General features: G+C 40.6%; 1 protein-coding gene and 1 non-coding gene across 3 annotated transcripts in view; one reads left to right on the top strand and one right to left on the bottom strand.

Moving 5' to 3' along the window:
• LRP6 (LDL receptor related protein 6) overlaps window positions 1–15,688 on the bottom strand; it is a 161,005-nt gene that overhangs the window by 106,039 nt on the left and 39,278 nt on the right. The gene's annotated exons all lie outside the window — the stretch shown is intronic.
• Window positions 9,477–9,581, top strand: LOC117091144. Its single transcript, XR_004440266.1, has one exon. It is a non-coding gene; the product is annotated as a U6 spliceosomal RNA (small nuclear RNA).

Here is a 15,688-nt window from a genome sequence, read left to right as displayed (position 1 = left end):
CAGAGAAAACGAAACCCTCATACACTGCTGGTGGAAATATAAAAATGGTAGAGCAAGTTTAAAAGACAATGTGGGGCTGGGTGCGGTTGCTCATGCCTGTAATCCCAGCCCTTTGGGAGGCCGAGGTGGGTGGATCACCTGAGGTCAGAAGTTCCAGACCAGCCTGGCCAACGTGTTGAAACCCCATCTCTACTAAAAATACAAAAATTAGCCGGGAGTGGTGGTGGGCACCTGTAATCCCAGCTACTGAGGAGGCTGAGGCAGGAGAATTGCTTGAACCCAGGTGGCGGAGGTTGTAGTGAGCCGAGATCGCACCATTGCACTCCAGCCTGGGCCACAAGAGCAAAACTCCATCTCAAAAAAACTCCACAACCTGGTAGTTCATAAAAAGAAACTTAAACAGAGTTACCACATGACCCAGCAATTCCACTTCTAGATACTCATGAAAATTAAAAACATCTGTCTACACAAAAACCTGTATACAAATGTTCATAGCAAAATCATTCATAACAGCCAAAACATGTAAACAAAGTGTCCATCAATTGATGAATGAATAAACAAAAGGTGGTACTTCTATACAGAATTCAGCCATCAAAAGGAATGAAGTACTGGCACATGCTACAACATGAAAGAACCTTGAAACCAGGCACAAACGGCTACATACTGAATGATTCCACGTATATGAATCGGCCAAAACAGGCAAATCTATAATGATAGGAAGTAGATTCATGGTTGCCAAGAACTAGGAGAAGGGGACAAATGAGGAGAGACTGTTAGCGGGTTTAGTCAGAGTTTAATTATGGGGTGATGAAAATACTCTGAAATTAAGATAGTGGTGAGGGCTGTACCACTTCATGACTATACTTAAGAATCACTGAATTATATATATCCAAAAAAAATGAACTTTACAGCATGTGAATTATATCTAAATTTTTTTAAGCTATAGGAACTCCAGAGGAGGCAAATTCAAACTCTAAACCAGGTATTTAAGGACCACGACCAAATGATCAACCCCAAAAGCACACAACCACAACATATGAGTCCTATTCTCTAATCCATTACTGGCCTTCATACATAACGTCTTTATTACCTCAATAAAGGTAATAAAGGTACTTTCTCTTCCTTTGAAATGCCTTTCCCTTTTCTCATTCCAGAGACTATAGGTCGTTTCAAAGTCATTACTATAAAGAAAGCTTCCCTAATCAATTCACTTTCAATTCTTTATTAATTCATGCAGCAACTGGATCTCATCACTCTCTTTTACTTATGTGCTTCTTTAGGGCTGTCTTGTGATTGTTTCATATACGTATTCCTCTCTCCCAAGTAAGTTTTAAGTGTGAGTAAAGACAGAGTAAAAATATTTAAAGGAAATATCTGATTTATCACGGATCTGCTATTTTCTAGTTTCAGGCAAGTCACTTAGAACAGATGGGCTTTGATTTTGTAATCTGGAAAGCAGCAGCCAGATATTGATACATTTGAAGTATTTCCTTAATTTTTTAATAAAATAAAGGAGGCCGGGCGTGGTGGCTCATGCCTGTAATCTCAGCACTTTGGGAGCCTGAGGCAGGCAGGTCACGAGGTCAGGAGTTCGAGACCAGCCTGATCAACATGGTGAAACCCTGTCTCTACTAAAAATACAAAAATTAGCCAGGCGTGGTGGGCAGGCGCCTGTAATCCCAGCTACTCAAGAGGCTGAGGCAGGAGAACTGCTTGAACCTGGGAGGCGGACATCGCACCACTGCACTCCAGCCTGAGCAACAGAGCAAGGCTCCATCTCAAATAAAACAAAAAACAAAACAAAACAATAAAATAAAATAAACAACAGATTACTTGCAGGGCCCACTTCAGTTACAAAATTACTCTTACAAAAATACTCTTAACTGTCCACCCCTTTTCGTTTTCTGTTTGTTTGTTTTTTGAGACAGTCTCACTCTGTTGCCCAGGCTGGAGTGCAGTGGCACCATCTCGGCTCACTGCAACCTCCACCTCCCGGGTTCAAACGATTCTCCTACCTCAGCCTCCCGAGTAGCTGGGACTATAGGTACCCGCCATCACGCCCGGATAATTTTTGTATTTTTAGTAGAGACAAGGTTTCCCATGTTGGCCAGGATGGTATTGGTCTCCTGACCTCGTGATCTGTCCGCCTCGGCCTCCCAAAGTGCTGGGATTAATTAGAGGTGTGAGCCATCCCGTCAGGCCAACTGTCTCCTGCTTTTGTATCTACCATTGCACCTCATTCATTTTTTTTTTTTTTTTTTTTTTTTTTTGAGACGGAGTTTCGCTGTGTCGCCCAGGCTGGAGTGCAGTGGCGCGATCTCGGCTCACTGCAAGCTCCGCCTCCTGGGTTTCCGCCATTCTCCCGCCTCAGCCTCTGAGTAGCTGGGACTACAGGCGCCCGCCACCTCGCCCGGCTAGTTTTTTGTATTTTTAGTAGAGACGGGGTTTCACCGTGTTAGCCAGGAGGGTCTCAATCTCCTGACCTCGTGATCCACCCGCCTCGGCCTCCCAAAGTGCTGGGATTACAGGCTTGAGCCACCGCGCCCGGCCTTCATTTTTCAACATTAGAAAGGGAAATAAAATACAAACAAGACTCAAATCACAGCAAAGATATCCACAAATCCTATAACCACTCCCTTTCATTCACAAAATGTTCTTTCATGGATATATGGCACCAGCTTTATCGAATCCACTTTCCTATGTTTGGAGAATTCTTCACTTTATAAGGCAGAACCTTGCCCTAAAACTAAAGAAACTGAAAACTAGGTATTTGTTTTCCACATCTCTCTCCTAACTAGGACAGGGTTACGTGTAAGTCCTGAGCTTTTCTAGTCAAACCAACCAACCCCAACTTTGAAAAATTGAAGCAACTAAAGGAGGAGGATGTAGAGGTCAAAGATGAAGCCGTGACAGAAGCAAGCCCCAAAAGCAATCCATTCTGGCAAGGTTGAATGCAATAGCAACAGCTAATTTACTCCAGTTTGAATTAATTAAATTCTTCCAGCTGGGCACGGTGCTTCACGCCTGTAATCCCAGCACTTTGGGAGGCCGAGGCAGGCAGATCACCTGAGGTCAGGAGTTCGAGACCAGCCTGGTCAACATGGTAAAACCCTGTCTCTACTAAAAATACAAAAATTAACCAGGTATGGTGGTGCACGCCTGCAGTCCCAGCTACTAGGGAGGCTGAGGTGGGAGGATCACTTGAACCCGGGAGGCAGAGGTTGCAGTGAGCTGAGATCATGCCACTACATTCCAGCCTGGGCAACAGAGCGAGACCCTGTCTCAAAAAAAAATTCTTCCTTCATCCAATTTTAAAAGGGAACAATGACAACAGTTTGAGGAGTATCTGTCACCTTATGTCAGAGAAAGTACAAATAGTGTGAACATGTCACCTAACAGTGATGCCTTCATTGGACCAGCTCTGCAGTATAGTACGTAGCACTGTTCCTGCACAAGACTGGTTCTTCTATCCTTTACGAAATTCTATGAGTAGCCCAATATCCTCTTTAATCACAAAGCCATTTATGATTAAAGTAAAGGGATTTCTATTATTTAAGACTATGAACACTGATGTGTATTTTTCTTTTTTTTTTTTTTTCTGAGACGGAGTCTCGCTCTGTCGCCCTGGCTGGAGTGCAGTGGCCGGATCTCAGCTCACTGCAAGCTCCGCCTCCCGGGTTCGCGCCATTCTCCTGCCTCAGCCTCCTGAGTAGCTGGGACTACAGGCGCCCGCCACCTCGCCCGGCTAGTTTTTTGTATTTTTAGTAGAGACGGAGTTTCACCGTGTTAGCCAGGATGGTCTCGATCTCCTGACCTCGTGATCCACCCGTCTCGGCCTCCCAAAGTGCTGGGATTACAGGCTTGAGCCACCACGCCCAGCCGATATGTATTTTTCTTAGTTATTTTTATTTATTTTATTTTATTTTTTTGAGACAGGGTCTCGCTCTGTCACCCAGGCTGGAATGCAGTGGTACAATCTCAGCTCGCTGCAACCTCCACCTCCTGGGCTCAAGCAATCCTCCCACCTCAGCATCCTGAGTAAATGGGAGGAGCACAGGAGTGCACCACCACACCTGGTTAATTTTTTCTATTTTTAGTAGACACAGGGTTTCACCATGCTGCCCAGGCTGGTCTCAAACTCCTGAGCTAAAGTGATCCACCCACCTCAGTCTCCCAAAGTGCTGGGATTACAGGCATGAGCCACCATGCCCAGCCTAACATGTATTCTTAGATCACAACGGCATCCCAAAGCATCACTTTAAAGTTTAAAGTAACTTCAACCCTTGCTCTGACAGTTTCATATGTTAGAACTCCCTACCTTCTACAAATGGCATGTCTGCAAAGTCTCATAGTTCTTCCCGCCATCTATTATGACCCCTCTCTCCTTGAGAACCAATGTCAATATTCATGAGACTGGTTAGCAGAAAACTGTCAGCTAAATCACATCCTGACCCTTCTTTCTGTACACACATTTAAAACAACATCTTGATGCAAACTGATATAAAACAATTTATTACAGATGCAAAAGCCAACTTAACATTAAACTTTGGTACTTACATCACCATAAACAATGAAGTGTAAGAGAAAACCCAATTGAACAGTTTGCTTTACCCAAGCCTTCATAATTTCAAAACCCAATAATCATCAATACATGATGATCACAAGATAACCAGTTCTTGAATATTAAGAAACCAGAATTGCTGCTTTAGCATGTTTCTTAAACTGTGCACCTCCCCCTCTTCCCTGACACACACATAAAATAACAGCATCAACAGCATCAGCAACACCATCAAATACCTACAGCAAAAAATTTCAACCCTGGCAGCAATTGAGAATGACCTAAGAAACTTATTTTAAAATATCCATTATGTGGGTACTTTCATCAGAGATTCTGATTAAATTGGCCTGGGCTCAAACTCAGGAATCAGTATAAACAGCTCCCCAAGGAATTCTAATGCACTCAGACAGGGCTTAGAACCAGTGAAGAGGAACGTGATGTTCTCAAGCACCTGTTTATCCATCGCATTCTATTCTTGCACAGGTGGTGTTAATGTATTTAACTCATTAACCACTGACCCTAAATATTAGCTAATCATTAAGCCCCAGTTGGTACTCAACCCTTCCGCTGTACAAGACTACATAAGGGAACAAAGCAACAAATAAAATTCCTTCTCACACAATGGCTTTCCACATTTCCTTCAAAAGCTCTACAAATTGAGAAGGGGGATTTGAAAAGTTCACAAGTACTACTTAAATTTTACTAAGCAGTAAATTTTACTAAGTAAAAATACACACATCTGTGAGAATAAAAGTAGATTTTCAAATTTCCTCTATAACCTTTCAAGCTTTTGGCACCCAGTTTTATATATTTATAGCGATAACCCTCTATATATATAAAGAAAGATTCCATTCTTGCAGGGGAAACATTCCAAGACCCCCCCAGTGGATGCCTGAAACTGCAGATAGTACCAAACCCTATATATACTATGTTTTTTCCTATGTATACATACTTATGGCAAAAGTGTGGTCCATGAACCAATCAAGCTCCATCCTAGATCTACTAAATCAGAATCTGCACTGTAATGAGAGAATAAAACCAAAATATTATCTTTCCTTACATTAGTCTTTGTAACATCAGAAAATACATAGTAAATGTATAGTAACAAAAGTTACACATACAATCCTAAAAAAAACACTCACGAATATTTCTAGGATAAGTATATAAAGCATTTAGCAAATCACTCCTAAATCAATTCAGAAAAACCACCAATTAAATCTCAATCATATTTTACTCTATTCTCTGAAGCCAAAATTATAGATGACACAGTCCAACGTCAAAATAAAGTATTTTAAATCATCCTCCCAGACTATGTGGTAACCTCCACACAGACCATTAGTTAAGAATAATAACAATTATGAAGATGCTCCAAGGATTTTAAGCAACACCTCCCTAATTATTTCACTCAAGTTCTTCATTTCATCAGGAAAAAAAAGAGGACCTAAGACCTGAATTTCCCCAAACCATTTAGATGCATGTGATGGTCATTTATCTGAGCCTCCCAGAATGACTGGGAAATGAACATCCTACAAGTCTTGCCACAAACCAAGTATTTAACAGAAAATTAGGTACAGGTATTAGCTACACTGAAACCCTGTTGCTGTGTTTCCCCTTGGGAATGATGGCTAAGGTAGAGCCATGTCACACATATTTAAACAATAATTTATATAAAATTACAAATACTGTGAAATACAACCACTACTGTATGATGAAGGAATCTGCACTTGTTTATATCAATACAATCTTTCACCTTGAGGGTCATTCAACAATATGACTGGTAATACATAGGTATGGGCCTAGGACCCTCTCCCAGTCTATGAGATCTGACAAATCCTACAGTACTTTTTAAATCAAATGCTAAAAATATTAATTATAGTTTTCTACTACTCCTATCTTAATTTTTAATGTGTATAAATTCCAAAGCTGAGATTATTTTTCAGTTTTAGGGTTAATCAACTAATCTTAAAGTATACACTGTATATATTAAGCTAAAGATGGACTAAACACTGATGTCTCCAATTCTAATCCTTTACCACATGGATCATTCTAGCCTCCTTCTCCTTGCTTGTAACTTTCCATTCCAACAGTGAGAAATCTGACTCCCACAATCCACTATCCACTTTACTTAACTGTTTAACTCTAGTATACATTACCGGAGGTATCAGAATTGTTAACTATACCTTTATATGAAGCAATATTATCAACTAATGTACACTACAAGTACAGAATATGTGCAGTGCTTTTTGCCTTTAGTATTACAGGCACTATGCATTTCCAAAATAAATCAGATCAACAGTTTTTCCCCATCACCCACTTCAAGGAGATTGTTTCATACATCTCTAATACAATTAGATTCTTCTGTCTCAATCTGCATTCCATCCTGGAATCCCCAGCCTCCTAAAAATATGGTATTTTAAAATTTGTATTCATTAAGGTCTACGCTTTCTGCTATAAAGTGCTATGGGTTTTGACAACTGTGTAGTATGCTTTTTTTTTATGTTTCTCATCTTCTACATATATAACATCTTACAAACAATTTTACCACCATTCTTCAAACAAACATATGTATTTCCACAGTCATCTTCAATTCTACTAAACAGAGTGCAGAGTCTACATGGTTGTAGGCTTATCTCCATGCACATACCCCCTTTTTTTTTTCTCCACAATCTCTAGAAGACTCATTTCAGAAAACTTCACTTTCAGATTACTAACAGTTGTCTGCTCATGATTAGGCTTCAAAAGAAAAATGTTAGAGTTATTTATATAAAAAACATATTTCATATCCTTATTTTACAACCAAGTTCTCTATCACTTATGTGTCTATCAAAAATATTAATGAAAGCCTGAAAACAGTTATGAATTCATTATACTGCTTTCACATCCACTTCAAACCTCCTATATATAAACTGATATGATACGGGTTCACTTACCCAGCTCAGTCTCACTACAAGGATTTTTAAACTAAATCAGTCCAGTCCACTGAACAGTATCAGCTTGCTGTAGGTACACTGTCTTTCATAATAAATAACAGTATCAGTAGCGCAACACCAACACACAGGGAACTAGACTAAGACCAAGGATATAAATAAGGTAAGAACATATTTATTCCCTGGATGCCTGCCTGAATCCAAAATAAAACCTCTGAATGGCAGGGGGGCAGTGTCTCACACCTGTAATCCCAGCACTTTAGGAGGCCCAGGCAGGCGGATCACCTGAGGTCGGGAGTTGTAGACCAGCCTGACCAACATAGTGAAACCCCCATCTCTACTAAAAATACAAAAATTAGCCAGTTGTGGTGGCAGGCACCTGTAATCCCAGCTACTTGGGAGGCTGAAGCAGGCAATTTGCTTGAACCCAGAGGGTGGAGGATGAGAGGATGCAGTGAGCCAAAATCGCGCCACTGCACTCCAGCCTGGGCAACAAAGCAAGACTCCATTTGGTGGGGGGGCGGGGGAGGGGGGAAGAAGCTTGAAAATCGTTACTCTATCATGTGAGTAATACTCTATCCTAATAGTGAGTAAAAAGCTGAACGACAACAACAAAGATCAACAACTCTTCTTAGATCCATCAGAGAGATAAGATCACAGGGCAAACCACTCCCCCACAATTGGACAGACAGACAAGGTGATACAAAGGATCATAATTTATCAAAGCAGAAATCCATGGACAAAAACCTCTCTATAGGAGCCAGCAACCGAGTAGGAAAACCTAAATTGCAACTGATGACTTGCTGGAGGTTTAGTATGGACAAATCTGAAAGTTAAAAACTCTAGGGACACTTTTTTCAGTTTTACCTCCAGGAGCTCTACCGGGTTCTCATGGTAAGATCTGAGCCAGTGCGGTGGCTCACTCCTGTAATCCCAGCACTTTGAGAGGCCGAGGCAGGTGGATCACTTGAGGTCAGGAGTTTGAGACCAGCCGGTCCAACATAGTGAAACCCTGTCTCTATTAAAAATACAAAAATTAGCTGGGCATGGTGGAGGACACCTGTAATCCCAGCTACTCAGGAGGCAGAAGCAGGAGAATCACTTGAACCCGGGAGGCGGAGGTTGCACTGATCCAAGATCATACCATTGCACTGCAGCCTAGGAGACAGAGCGAGACTGTGTCTCAAAAAAAAAAAAAAAAAAAAAGAGAGAGAGAGAGAGAGAGAGAGAGATCCAAGAAAAATACCCACTGCTGCCTGTGCAAGGAGAGTTCTTGTACAGCTATAGTTCTGGTAAGGTCTGCCCTCAAGAAAATCCATCTTACTATAGCCTAACCAACCTGGCGGAAGGAAAATATCCAGCTCCACCTCCCTCTTTCTGTCTACACAGAAGAAGAGAAATACTTAACTCCAGCCTCCTCTAACCATTCTGTCCCACCTAAGGGGATGAAAAGAACTGAGAAGCACTTGTGAAACTCACAGCCCAGGGTGCAATGGCTCACTAAACAACTGAGATATAGTCACTGAACTACAGCTTACCATCACATTACAAAAGGCCTATATATCACAATTCCTTTTATCTGATATATCATATCTGGCTTTCAACAAAAAATTACAAGGCATACTAAAAGACAAAAAAGCAGTTTGAAGAGACAGAGTAAGTATCATAACCAGATTCAAATATGGCAAGAATATTGCAATAAACAGACAAGAATTTAAAACAACTATGATTAATACACTAAGGATGCTAATGGGAAAAAACAGACAACATGGAAGAATAGACTGATAATGTAAGCTAGGGGAAAAATCAAAGAGAAATGCTGGAGATCAAAAACACTATAACATAAATGAAGAATGCCTTTGATGGGTTCATTAGTATACTGTACGTGGCTGAGGAATCCGAGTTTGAGAATGTCAATAGAAACTTTCAAAGCTGAAAAGCAAATTTTTTAAAAAGACTGAAAAAAAGGGAACAGAGTATCTAAGAATTGCGTTCAATTCAGCAGTACACATACTAACACTGGAACAATTGAGAGAAGATCAGCATGGCCCCTGCGCAAGGATGACATGCAAATTCGTGAAGCGTTCATATTTTTATATTTTTCTAAAAACAATAAGAACTGTGGGACAACTATTATACAAAAGGTATAACATACATGTAATGAGAATACAGAAAAAGAGAAAATATTTGAAGCAGTAATGACAGAATTCCACACAAACTAATGTCAGACGGCAAACCATAGATCCAGTCAGCTCAGAGAACAAGCAGGAGAAGGCAAAACAAAACAAACCACCACCTACACCTTGGCATATCATATTCAAACTGCAGAAAATGAAAAAAACACTAAATCTTAAGAAAAAAACACCTTACTTGTAGAAGAGCAGGATTACATCTAACTTATCCTCATAAACCATACAAGCATATAGAGAATAGAATGAAATATTTTAAAATTCAAGAGAAAGGGAAAAAAAAAACTACTAACCTGCAATTCTCCACCCTGCAAAATTATCCTTAAAAAGTGAAGGAGAACTAAAGACTTTCTCAAGAGCAACAAAAATTGAGGGATTTGTTACCAGTAGACCTGCCTTTTAAGAAATGTTAAAAGTAGTTCTTCAGAAGGAAGAAAAATAATATAGGTCAAAAATAGATCTACAAAAAGAAAGGAACAGCATTAGAGAAGGAATAAGTGAAGTTAAAATAAAAACTTTTATTTTTCTTTTTTTTTTGAGACGGAGTCTTGTTCTGTTGCCCAGGCTGGAGTGCAGTGGCCTGATCTCACCTCACTGCAACCTCCACCTCCTGGGTTCACGCATTCTCCTGCCTCAGTCTCCCAAGAAGCTGGGATTACAGGCGTGTGCCACCACGCCCAGCTAATTTTTTGTATTTTTAGTAGAGACGGGGTTTCACCATGTTGGCCAGGCTGGTCTCGAACTCCTGACCTCAGGTGATCCACCCACCTTGGCCTCCCAAAATGCTGGGATTACAGATGGGAGTCACCTCACCCGGCCTTATTCTTAGTTGAGCTAACAGGTAACAGTTTGTTCAAAATAGTAACAGCAACAATGCAGTCAATGATTTTAGCTTACATATAAGTGAAATGAATGATGGCAATAATACAGGGAGAAATTAGGAGTATTTTGTTCCAGCCAATTTTGTTGTAAGCCCAAAACTGTTCTAAAAAATGGTCTTTTATTTAAAAACAAACAAAAAACAAACAAACAAACAAAAAAGGCAAGAGGGGAGAGTCCTTTCTGCTTCAGTTTGCGGTTCTGTAAAGCTTGGCACTCATTTTTAGTATTCAGTGGTCAGTAAGACTGGTACCAAATCCTCATTTGGCCCATTTCTCCAAGAGTAGCTAAATTAAGTATCCAAGGTAAGGATTAAGAAAGAGAGCCTGGCCCGGCGCAATCACCTGAGGTCAGGAGTTCAGGACCAGCCTGGTCAACATGGTGAAACCCCCGTCTCTACTAAAAATACAAAAATTAGCTGGGTGTGGTGATGCATGCCTGTAGTCCCAGCTACTGGGGAGGCTGCAGACACAAGAATCGCTTGAACCTGGGAGGCGGAGGTTGCAGTGAGCCGAGATCACGCCACTGTACAACAGCCTAGGTGACAGAGCAAGGCTCTATCAAGGAAGAGAAGAGAAGAAAGAAGAGACCTAACAGGAAGAGATAAATGCTATGCCTAAAAGGTAACAAGTAGGTGTCTTCAGTTTATGCAGTGACCCAGCAGCACAGTGAGTCTTTAGTCTCAGGATCTGCTTTATGAGACTGCCCTTCTCTAGGGCAGGGGTCCTCAAGCCGCAGGCTGTGGACCAGTAGCAGTCAGTGGCCTGCTAGGAATTGGCCGCACAACAGGAGGTGAGCAGCAGGCAAGCGAGCATTACTGCCTGAGCTCTGCCTCCTGTCAGATCAGTGGCAGTATTAGAGTCTCAGGAGTGCGAACCTTATTGTCAACTGCGCATGCAACGGATCTAGGTTGCACACCTCCATTTGTGAATCTAATGCCTGATCTGAGGTGGCACAGTTTCATCCGGAAACCATCCCACCCAGCCCGCTACTGCCCAGTTCCTGTGGAAAAACAGTCTTCCACAAAACTGGTCCCTGGTGCCAAAAAGTTTGGGCACCACTGCTGTAGGGAAAGCAGAAAAATGGTAACAGACCCCAGCGAGCCAGGAAAGAGGCATTCATTGCATTCAAGGATGCAGCACTGAAGCCGACCCAAGAGGAGCGGCAGCTACTGAGGACTGCTCAGAGCACACAGTGCAGGGATGTGATGCAGGAAAAGTCCTGAGGAAAAAAAACATTCTCAAGACCTGCTAGGATATGATACAAACATTTTCTATTAAAATGAAGAACATCAGCCAGGCAGTGGTTCACACTGTAATCCCAGCACTGTGGGAGGCCGAGGCAGGCGGATCACCTGAGGTCGGGAGTTCGAGACCAGCCTGACCAACATGGAGACTCCCCATCTCTACTAAAAACACAAAATTAGCCCGGCGTGGTGGCGCATGCCTATAATCCCAGCTACTTGGGAGGCTGAGGCAGGAGAATCGCTTGAACCCGCGAGGCAGAGGTTACTGTGAGCGGAGATTGTGCCATTGCACTCCATCCTAAGCAACAGAAGTGAAACTCCATCTCAAAAAAAAAAAAAAGAATATCTCACAGTGAGACTTGAAAATCTCTCGCTTAACTCAGCCATTTAAAAATTAAACTGTGAGGTACACGCCTTGACTACTTCATTTTATTTTAGACTCTTTCAAAAAATAAAAATTGGTGTGCACATATTAAGGAGCAGTTTTAGTTTTGTTTTTTTATTTAATCAACCTGAGAATCTACCTTAGAAACCTGTAGATACATAAAAGCACTTAACAATGAAGTTGCTTAATTCAACTAGTTGTGTAATATATTCTGCAGGGGCTTTTATCAGCAACATATTTTAAAGTCAATTTTAGTATGCTTTGGGAAACAGAAAGCATGTGATAAATATCTCCCTTGGCTTCTCAAAAGCTACAGGTTTATATGGAAGAAATCTCACTTCAGCAATAATCTTTATTAACTCTGGTTATGTAATCTATTTGGCCTCTAATTTATTTTGGCCTCAATTAGCTTTATTTTGGCTTTGAATTAAGAGAGAATGAACATATGTACTTGATACTGAATAATTAAATAAATACATGTGGTCACAGCTCCACTTTGCAGTAGTATACACATCTGCTATTCATCCAAAAATCATGAAAACCAGGACCAGGCTGTTAAATGCTGTTCATTAGTGTCCACATAAATGTAATTTTATTGATGTGTCTGGTCTGATATTCATTTGCAATGCTTTCTGGAAAATAATTTTTAAATGGAGTGAAAGGTAGAAGATGGGCTTCATTTTAACTGGGAGAGAAGTAAAGCAAGTAAATATATATTTCGTTTTCAAGATGTCACAATTTCTTATGCCAGGAAAATAAAAATATCTCAAACTGATAATAAGATTAGACACACAAGTCATTTAATACAAATTTACTTTATACATTTTTATTATAACCCAAAGCATTTAATTTATTTGATTAGGTAAGGATAAAACAACAAATCTTCCAAAATATTCACACGCCCTAATTTGGAATGTATACTCAATCTGAATCCAGTTTCCCATAATGAAAATGTTCAGAAATGTTCAGTTTCAATAAATCTAGACTAAAGGGATAAAATTTCACCTTTTACAAGATGTAATTACATACAAAGGTGACTAATTAAGACATTGAGACTTGAGCTATAAAAACTAAGTGACCCAGATCTATACTAGGTCATAAATCACGTCATGATCCTTGAAGTTACTTATATAACCCTACCCATAATTAAAGTAAGTCTTTAATATACATATGAATAATTCTCAACTATCATGCACATGGTACATGAAATAACAGACAATATTTTAAAACATGTAAGTTAGAGTTTCTATTCCGGTTATTTGGTAAAAAGACAACCAGAAAATACTTCTTTTACAAAACAAATAGAACTAATGGTGAATCTTTTTATCTGATTTGTACATATACACAAAATAAAATATACAAACACCTCTTTAAATGTAGAGCTTATCAAGAAAGTAGGGGAAATCTCCTGAGACCAAAAATGAACAGGAAAGTAAAAAGCAGTGCATGGCCGGGGACAGTGGCTCACGCCCGTAATCCCAACACTTTGGGAAGCCAAGGTGGACAGATCTTCAGGAGTTCAAGACCAGCCTGGCCAATATGGTGAAACCCCATCTCTACTAAAAATACAAAAATTAGCCAGGTACGGTGGCAGGTGCCTGGAGTCCCAGCTACTTGGGAGGCGAAGGCAGGAGAATGGCTTGAACCCGGGTGGCAGAGGTTGCAGTGAGCTGAGATCGTGCCACTGCACTCCAGCCTGGATGACAGAGCAAGACTCCATCTCAAAAAAAAAGCAGTACATGTTTGATCTGATGCTATGATGACCCTGGATTTTCTGATCTCAGAAACTGAGGAACTTCTGTTACAATGGCAAACCAGGGAAGATTTTGGCACACAAGACACAGTGTTAGAAATAAGATTCCTGCACAAAGCATGGACTCTCAACAATGAAGTAGAAAGATCTGCCCACTGACAGAGGGAGACAAGGAAGCCTTTTTTGCCTTGCCCTAGGCCCTGAAAAGGTAGGAAAGATCACCAGACTTCATAATCCTAAGACCGCCCCTAGGTAGGTTTAGAGTTTGATTTATTCTATCCACATAGTACAGAAACTCCCAACTTCAAGCATTAAACATAAAAAATATTTCTGCTTGAATAGGGCAATGATAACATTTGATAACTCATTTACCAAAACTCAAACTAAGCGGGGCACAGTGGTTCATGCCTGTAGTCCCAGAAGTTTTTAGATCAGCCCAGGAAACAGTTTTTTTGTTTTTGTTTTTTTGTTTAAACAACAACAACAACAAAAAAAAAAAAACTCAGGCTGAGCAGCGCAGTGGCTCATGCCTGTAATCCCAACAGTTTGAGAGGCTGAGGTGGGCAGATCACTTGAGCCCAGGAATTCAAGTCCATCCTGAGCAACATGGCGAAACCCCATCTCTAAAAAAGATACAAAAATTAGCCAGATGTGCTGGCACACACCTGTAGTCCTAGCTGCTCAGGAGGCTGAGATGGGAGGATTGTTTGAGCCGGGAGGCAAAGGTTGCAGTGAGCTGAGACCACGCCACTGACCGAGTGAGACTCTGCCTCAAAACAAACAAACAAACAAACAAAAAAACAAAAAAAAAACCCTCAAACTTCACACTTGAGATCTCTGGAATTTACTGTATATAAATTATACTTCAAAAAGTTAAGTGGTCATCTGGGCACGGTGGCTCACGACTGTAATCCCAGCACTTTAGGAGACCGAGGTGGGCGGATCAGGAGGTCAGGAGATCAAGACCATCCTGGCTAACATGGTGAAACCTTGTATCTACTAAAAAATACAAAAAATTAGCCGGGCATGGTGGTGGGCACCTGAAGTCCCAGCTTATCGGGAGGCTGAGGCAGAAGAATGGCATGAACCCGGGAGGCAGAGCTTGCAGTGAGCCGAGATCACGCCACTGCACTCCAGCCTAGGTGACAGAGTGAGACTCTGTCTCAAAAAAAAAAAAGTTAAGTGGTCACTGGAAACACCTCCAGTGAACTTGGCAAAAGCAACCCAAAATCTTTCTGGAGGAATATGCCCCCAAGTCACTCAGAATTCTCAAGGATAGCCTCTCTGAAGATCAGCTCACAATCTAAAACTATATAAAACACTCAAGGAAACATTTAACCTTAAGCAAGAATCCAGCAGGTATAAATTTTTTTTTTAAAAAGTGGATTTTTAAGAACTTCAGAAAACTGAACAACCTGACAGAGATTATAAATATTTAAATTATTAAAACACATAAAAGATGGAATAAAATACATGACACAAAAGACATTATCAAACAATAATAGATATCCCTAATAAGAAAACACAAGAAAGCAATCCTCAGTACATGCTAAAATAATCAATAGTTGAGTGGTTAATAAGGAACTAGGTATTTGGTAAAATACAAAAAGGATCATCCCACAAATAAGGACACAACAGGAAAGGGCTCAACTTACAAATAAAGATAGTAACTTTCAGGCATTAGAGTCAAAAACCAAATATTACAACAAAAGATGCACCGAACATCCCCACTGCCAGAAAATTTGACCATC

Source organism: Trachypithecus francoisi, unplaced genomic scaffold, assembly GCF_009764315.1.
Source record: "Trachypithecus francoisi isolate TF-2019V2 unplaced genomic scaffold, Tfra_2.0 Lachesis_group11, whole genome shotgun sequence".
NCBI lineage: Eukaryota > Metazoa > Chordata > Mammalia > Primates > Cercopithecidae > Trachypithecus > Trachypithecus francoisi.
This window is presented reverse-complemented; position numbering and strand designations above follow the sequence as displayed.